At 41.4% G+C, this 8072-nt stretch overlaps 1 long non-coding RNA gene across 2 annotated transcripts; it reads left to right on the top strand.

The window, feature by feature from the left end:
- The first annotated feature begins 29 nt into the window (after nucleotides 1-29).
- Nucleotides 30-4275, top strand: LOC104910669. 2 transcript variants are annotated; one of them, XR_793320.3, is made up of 3 exons: nucleotides 30-976; nucleotides 1479-1631; nucleotides 1749-4275. It is a non-coding gene; the product is annotated as an uncharacterized LOC104910669 (long non-coding RNA). The 2 variants fall into 2 exon arrangements; XR_793319.3 differs by having other exon boundaries at nucleotides 42-976; nucleotides 1543-1631; nucleotides 1749-4273.
- Nucleotides 4276-8072: the final 3797 nt, after the last annotated feature.

Raw genomic sequence — 8072 nt, forward strand, 5'->3', positions numbered from 1 at the left:
CGGGGGCCGCCCCCGGTGGGAGGATGGATACCTGAGTCCTGGTGGAGGCTCCTGGGCAGTGGTGGCGGCTTCTGGGTGGTGATGGTGCTCCTTGACTAGATGGGAGGAGGCTGGGCTGGGAGGAGCTGAGTTTGGCTGCTTTCTGAGCAAAAGTAGCACCTTGAAAGATGTTTTTCTATGTGTTGCCACATGGAGTTATTTCCATAGTTCTAGGAGGCACATATAGATTGCTGTTGGAGAATCTTTGGGCAGCTAAATGTGAAATGTTCCTTCAATTCGTGTGTAGGAATCTATCCCGTTTGCTGTGGATAGTTTGCAACAAGATGTACGACCTAACTTAATGTAGGTCATTAGGAAAAAGAAGATAGGTACTTACGCCGTTTCCACAGGAGATGTTCAGTGCTCTGGGAGTTCTGCTGCAGTAATTGGCACAACTTGCTAGGACCAGGCACGTTACTTAGTTAAAATTCACACAAGTAAACTGAAGACCAGATCAACAGTAGCTTTTTTTAAGTTTAACAGCTCAAATCTAGTTGTATTTTTAGGTTTGAGCTGTGCAGTTATCTAAGTTGCTGCGTCATGCTAGCAGTCAATGGCTCTCTTTTGTTTGTAAAACGCGGTCTTGATCCGCTTGTGTAGTCTAAGATACCGAAACTTCGCACATGCAATTAATTTCTCAAAAGCTCCCTTTGTGAGTATGAGAGCTTAAGCCTCTGTTACAGCTGCTGTCAATAGACTCGGTAAGGTAGGCTTCGGAAAACTGAATGTTCACGAAAGTTTCTGCTTAAATCGTAGTTTAACAGGAAAGCGCCTGGCTATGGGTACCTTACCTCTGAAAAAGGGATCTTGGGAGGCAAGGGCTCTGCTTCAGCGTATCCCAAAACCAGTGGTGGCTTACCAGCAGCTTGCGTCTTCTTGCCTGGGAAAGCCCGCGTGTCTCAGACAGCAGAACTTGAAGTAGTGCTTGAAAATCAGAGTAAGTTGACTACTCTACTGCTTTTCTTATTTGAAACCCAACACTCAAAGCACCACTAAATCAGAGTAACAGATAAATACAAAATAGAAATGCTTCCGAAACACCTGACCTTCTTGTAAGCGTTCTGTGAAAATATTAATCTGTAGGTGTCTTAGTGGACTGGTACAAACACCTCTGAAAGCAGTGAAAATTAAGTTTCTTTGCTGTAATTGTATCTAATTTAGTTTTTCACGGGATTACCAGTAAGCTTCCCAGTATTTCTGGAAGTAAGACATCTATCAATAAGCTTAAAAGTTTAAGAAAAATTGAGTTACTGGAAAACTAGCAAAAAGTCTTATACTCAGGTAAAATACATGTCTTACCATGGGCTGGTAAAGAGAAGGAAATTGCCTTTCACCTTCTGAAAGTAAATTATTTTAAAATTCATGCATGCAAAGCACCCTTAAACTCAGACAATAAGAAGGCAAGTAGCTGAGTTAATGCTCCAGTTCCTCTCTTTCAGACAAGTGCTCAGAACCGCATTGCTCACAAGACTGTTTGCTGTTCTTTTATCGTTTCTGCTCAAGGGGAAGCAAGTCCTACACCCCTAAGACTAGAAATACCCAAGACCAAGTGCATGCAGTTAGCAAGCATCTTGCCGCTCTGCGAGTTCTAAGTAAGTACTCTTTGCCTTGCTAGCAGTTTTGGTGGCAGCCTCTTCTGCAGTCTTATTTATATGTGGCTTTTACCTAAGAGCTGCAACTTCAGCCACCCTATGCTTATTTTACTACAGAAGTGGCACATGAAAAGCAATACTTCCTTTTCTATTTCGACTGCGTGAGACCACTACTCCAGTTCAGTCACCTTGGACATTTCATGCTACTATTTTCTAATTTCACAAGTGCTCCTCATTCTCCTGCAATAGCCTGCAGCACATAAAATAACAGTTGAACTGCCAGACGGTGAAGCTGCTATTTAAAAGGAACTTGATGCCAAGCTTGAAGAACCTCAGGAAGCTAGGTAAAGGAAAAAGCAGAGCCCAGTACAGCAGGTGTTACTTTCTCACCTCCCCCTGCACTGGCTGGTTGCAGGACAGGGAGAAAGCTATGGGGTTACTTGGGGAGACTGCCATTTCAACTGGCTGAAACTCTGAATGGCTTCATTTGCTGCTGAATAAGTATTGGATTTCAAGGTTGAGAGATCAGTTAACTTCAGAATCCCTTCTTGGGGAAAATGATATGTATGACAGTCTTTTCAGGGGCTTGTTTTTCTGTGCTATGTGAAAGAGGACTTGTGGTGCTTAGCACTTAGGTAGGCAACCACGTGAGACAGATGTGTTCTCCCTGTTACATCCCCTTAAAGATCAAGAGGTAGGTGATGAATTTGTGCTGCACAAGAGAGTTCTTGTCTACTCCTTGTCTACTCCTTCATAGAAGGAAGAGAGCCTTCCTTCTATGCTTAGCTCTGTAGGTCCTTTCTCAATTGTAATTTTATTCGCTATTATTTCCAGAATCTGCTACTGAACACAGATGTCTTAAGTACTTCAACCTATTGGGCTTGTGACTAGTCTTCCTCCTAAAACCAGTGTCAGAAGTCTTGTAGCTGTCACAGCTTGCTCTCCCTCCACAGACTCAACTCCTAAAGCATAAACCCTTAAAGCATGGAATAGAAACAGCGAGGGCAGGAAACTGCATCAATCGGCAAATGAAGTGAATGCGAGAAGTCGTAACTTTGGTCACAACGATTTCCAATGATTGTTTTCTACTTTTTTGTGAATGACAAAGCCACTGCATACCTTAAACTTCGTCTCTGTGCTTTGTTCTGGAGAAAACAGATGATAAGATGTTGAAGAGGGTAGCTATCAGTGTCCCTGTTGTTGGGGGGGTAGTGGGGTGAGGCGGCCTCTAAGGGTCCCCTTTCAACTCCTAACAATTCCATAAATCTGTGCCGAGTCAGGCAATGTTTAAAAGAACAGGGATTGTTACTGTTTTGTATATCATCAATAATGATAACATTAATTTGCTCAATTTATTTTAAAAAAAGGGGTCTTACTTGATATTAATAAAAATGATGAATACTGTTATATTCTACTGTTGAGCTATAGCTGTTCTACTGTTAGTTTGGACATGTTTGCTTTGTAAAATCTGGGTTACAAAAGGAACTCAATACAGCGTTTGTCAAGAAGATTTTTTGCATACAAATACACTAAATTGACTTGTCAAAAAATGCTAACTGTCATGCTTTCTCATGCTTACATGATGATTGAAGTTCTAGTATCACCCTTCTGCCATATTCAACTTTGTACTACTGTGGTAATACATCTGTCAGAGATGTTTTCCTATGGGTGGTGGTTCCATTTTTTTCTACTTAAGAAAAGTAAGTTTGAATAACTCAACTTGGGTTGTCAACATGAAGTTATATTAGGATTGCAGAGTATTATTTCAAGATTGCAAGGAGTATTTTGATTTCTGTCCCTGTATTTCTGCACGGCTGAAAAGCTGGGATTTACCACTACTTTCCGTCTTTGTTTCCCTACCTGCTTTTCTCCACGTGTTCAGATGTTCCAACTACCATTAGGCTAAACATTAACAGATTCAGACTCCTTTTCCTGAGCTTCTGAGTTCAAGTTTCTCCAGCGTCACATGATCAAGCTTCATATATAATGCACTTTTAAAATACCCCGCTGTCATTTCTTGGGTGTTTCCTTGCCTGTACCTTACATAGGAAACCGTTCTTAACATTTACGCCTTTAAAGTACCTGTGTTTAATTAATCATTATTGCTACATTAATAACTGTTCCTTGTAACAAAATATGAGACTCTCCTTCCTTACAACCAAGTTCAAACACGCAAAAATCTCAAGAGAAGCCATCTTTGCATTCTGATGATGCTTCATGCCACCTGATCCAACTGTTACAGACCAGAGAAACCCAAAAGGTTCTTCTGTCATTTTAGTTGCAAACAACTAAAGGAGACTTTCCAAAATAAACCTGCTGTCTTTAAAGAAAAAAATTTTAGATACTGTGACAGTTCTGTGCAGACATGCTTTCTCTAAAGGTACATTTTCTGCACAGCCATCATGCTGAAAGTGCCTTTGCTGTGATGGTAACTAAACAGCATCAGTGTAATCACCTGGTAGATTCACCAACTTTTCCACACTCAGTATTCCCTGTTTTTAAGAGTTGCTTCTAGGACCACTGAAAAAAATACCCTTCTGCAAATACTGCGAGGCATGTGATTTAACCCCACTGGTGGCTAAGCACTCTGTCCCCCACCTTCCCAGAGAAATGGGGGAGAGAACTGCAAAAAAACAGTAAAAAGAAAAGAGAAAAGTAAAGAGAAAAGTAAAGAGAAAAGTGATAAGAGAAAAGTAAAGAGAAAAGTAAAGAGAAAAGTAAAGAGAAAAGTAAAGAGAAACGGTAAAAAAAAAACATGGTGTAATGCTATTACAGGATGGAAAGTACTGCAACGATAGCAGAGTGACAAGTCTTTGGCTGCAGCAAATGAGGATGAGCCCAGATGAAAAAGCCACAGATGCAGAAATAAAGGGAAAGAGCTGCTTACCTTCAAATAGCCTCAGGTAGGCAGGGATCTCCAGCAAGAGATGCCCACACCTCCACTGCCAACCCTTAAATGAGGTCTGGGAAGGGGTGGATCCTGGCTCCACCCCTTCTGCTCACTCAGAAACATTGCATGCACCTGAGCTCCCCTGGATTGGCCTTGCCAATCACTGGCTCAGGCCCTTACTTAGCATTTCCACTACACATGGGTAGAGATAAAACTTTGTACTGAGATTGAGATAGAGAAAAGATTAATAATTACGAATATATATCACACACATATACAGAAACGTATACATATGAACATACATAGCAAGTGATATGCAAGTAATTGCTCACCACCACCACCACCACCACCACCACCACCCAACTGATGCTCAGCTAGCTCCGCAATAAATGAAAGAGAGCAAAATGAACTCCTATCCCCTTCAAAATTCTTTCCATGCGATGTCACGTGCTATGGAATACCCTTTGGCTACTTTAAGTCAGCTAATCCATTCACTCCCAGATGCATGGATCCTTTGCTGAAAATGGTATTGGCTCAGAACAACACTGGACAGCAGCAACTATAAACATTAACATGTTACCAACATTGTTTTTCTTCTAGAACCAAAACGTGGCCTCATACTGGACACTCTGAAAAAAAGAAATTCCTTCCCAGCTGCAACTAAGACAGTACCTTCTGATTATTTGGAATTAAAACTAGTTAGCTCTATAGGCAAGAAACTGTTTATCTCAAATATTCTTACTGACAAAAAGTGTTCCACGTGTATTATAAAAATGAAAACAAAATCAAAGGAAAAAAATAATTATACTTAATGTAAAACAAAAAAAAATTATAAAACCTAGAAAGTTATTACGTCTTCCAGTCTATATGTTCAGCAATTTATGGAAAAAACTAACTGGGATAAAATAAGAACCATTCCTACTGAACAAAGACAAAAGCTTTCATTTTGAAAAACTCAGAATTGCTGAGGGACTCTGGGGACCCTCGGCGATGGGTGCAAGGGACCTCAAGGATCATCAAGTTCCCTGCCAAGATCACACTTGAGAGCGTGTCCTGAGATGTATTCCAAATGGTAGGGTAGGACTTTTTATTATCTGTAATATTAAGAGATCATTTAAAGGATTTACTACTTCAGTCCAGTCCTACAGATCAGCAGATCGCAAACCAAAACTCTCAATTCGTAGCCACCCACTTGCCATTCCTGTTTTTTCTCACATCAGTGTTTCAGATAGGATGAGGAAATAAAATAACAAAATCAATGGAAAGCAGGCTGACATTGCAACACTTCTTGCCAAGATTAAATCAAATATGGAAAAATATATCGCAATCAGAGACTCAATTTACACTTGGGAATTCTATTACTGTAAGGACTACGGAAGTAAAAACAAACAAAAAAATAAATTAGTGCACACTTACCCAAGGTGATCAACATGCAAATCATTGCTGGATGTTTTTTCTTCGTTGGTTTTCTTTGTTGTTGTTTATATAGTTCACGCACTTTCACAGAAAAGAAGCAGGTGTTCATTTTTTTAAGCTAGGAAAATACAATTTGTTCCATGCAACTGAGACCTTTCACTACCCCACCTTTCCATTGAGTTTAGGTATAATTACCTAAAGACATGATAAATATCCAACAAAATCCAACGCAATGAGCTCTACACACATAATCTTCATGCCAAAAAAAAAAAGGATAATCGTTACAGAGAACTTCACAGAATCACAGAAACACCAAGGTTGGCAAAGACCTACAAAATCATCCAGTCCAACTATCCACCTATCACCAATAGTTCTCACTAAACTATATCCCTCAGCACAAAATCCAAACGTTTCTTGAACACCTCCAGGGTCGGTGATTCCACCACCTCCCTGGGCCGCCCATTCCAGTGCCTGAATACTCGTTCAGAAAAGTAGTATTTCCTAAAATCCAGCCTGAACCTACCCTGGTGCAGCTTGAAGCCATTCCCTGTAGACCTATCACCAGTAACGCGAGAGAAGAGGCCGATCCCCAGCTCACTACAACCTCCCTTCAGGTAGTTATGGAGAGCAATAAGGTCTCCCCTGAGCCTCCTCTTCTCTAGACTGAACAGTCCCAGCTCCTTCAACTGCACCTCATAAAGCCTGTGCTCCAGACCCCTCATCAGCCTTGTCGCCCTTCTTTGAACCCGCTCCAGGGCCTCAATGTCTTCCTTGCAGTGAGGGGCCCAAAATGGGACACAGTAATGGAGGTGCAGCCTCACCAGAGCTGAGTACAGGGGGACAGTCACTCCCCTGTTCCTGCTGGCAACACTGTTTCTGATGCAAGCCAGGATGCCATTGGACTTCTTGGCCACGTGGGCACATCGCTGGCTCACGTTCAGCCGAGCATCAATCAATATCCCCAAAACAACTGCATAAATTAAGAACAGGTTTTATTTTAAGTTGCAGCTTCTTCACAAAGTGAAGCATCATTAAAGTACACAATAAGCCAGAAGAATTTCCACATCGGCTGCAAATGGCCAGCAGACAGCAAGAAAATAATTTAAGTGTAACACGATGGAAAACGCAGCAATGACAACAAAGCAGCAAGATCACAGGGTGCCGCAAGTGAGGATTCCCTCAGACACAACAGCAGCAAACACAAAAATAAAGAAAACATCCCTAAGAGAGGGTTAGCCTGCACTGCCAACCCTTAAATGAGGTCTGGGAAGGGGTGGATCCTGGCTCCACCCCTGCTGCTCACTCAGGAACATTGCATGCACCTGTGCGCCCCTGGGTTGGCCCTGCCTTCCCAGCAGGTGTTCCATCAGTGGCTCGAGCTGTGACTTAGGATGTCCGCTGCTGTAGTGATTTCCGCTACAATAACGGTGTTGGTATTCAGAACGCTTCGCTTCCTAGGTCCATCGTCATTATTTGGTCTGCGTAACTACACCTAACGTTTCAATTAAAAGAAGAGTAATTAAATAAGAAAATGATCCGAATCTGTTTTCAACGGGATTGACTACATTTTGTTAGAAAATATTCCTGAATGTCTACCTCAAATATATGGAAATGGAAATACGACTTCATCTAAAAATAACACAATTTTACCTAAAAACAGGAATCTAATGTGTGCTTCCATCATTTGAAAATACTGTATTTTTAAATAATATGGCAGAGATAAATTATTGAAGCTAACATGATCTCATTCTCTGTGTACTTTGAGGATAAGTGATGCCACTGAAAAAAGACTGCTATTTTGGCTTTTTAAAGAAAAAAAGGTATCATTTCCCAGTTCACTTTAGTGCTAAGCTGTGGAATGAGTTGTACCGGCAAGGGGGGCAAGAAGCACTGGTTAGAGATAAGGACATTCGAGACAATATTGCCATCAAAGAAATGTGTGTGGAATCCTCCTCAGGGAAAGCAGTCAGTCCTTGGCAAGAGTTCGTTCTCCTGATACAAATTAGAGAGCTGTTATAAAGTTCCAGTGTGTAGACTGCACTGCAACCCTTCTGCCTATAGAAGCGCATTAGCTGTGACCGCTTTCAGCCTCCGTCTGATTCCTAAAAAACAACCTTGGAAGACGCGTAAAAAGT

The sequence above is a fragment of the Meleagris gallopavo genome, chromosome 4, assembly GCF_000146605.3.
Source record: "Meleagris gallopavo isolate NT-WF06-2002-E0010 breed Aviagen turkey brand Nicholas breeding stock chromosome 4, Turkey_5.1, whole genome shotgun sequence".
NCBI lineage: Eukaryota > Metazoa > Chordata > Aves > Galliformes > Phasianidae > Meleagris > Meleagris gallopavo.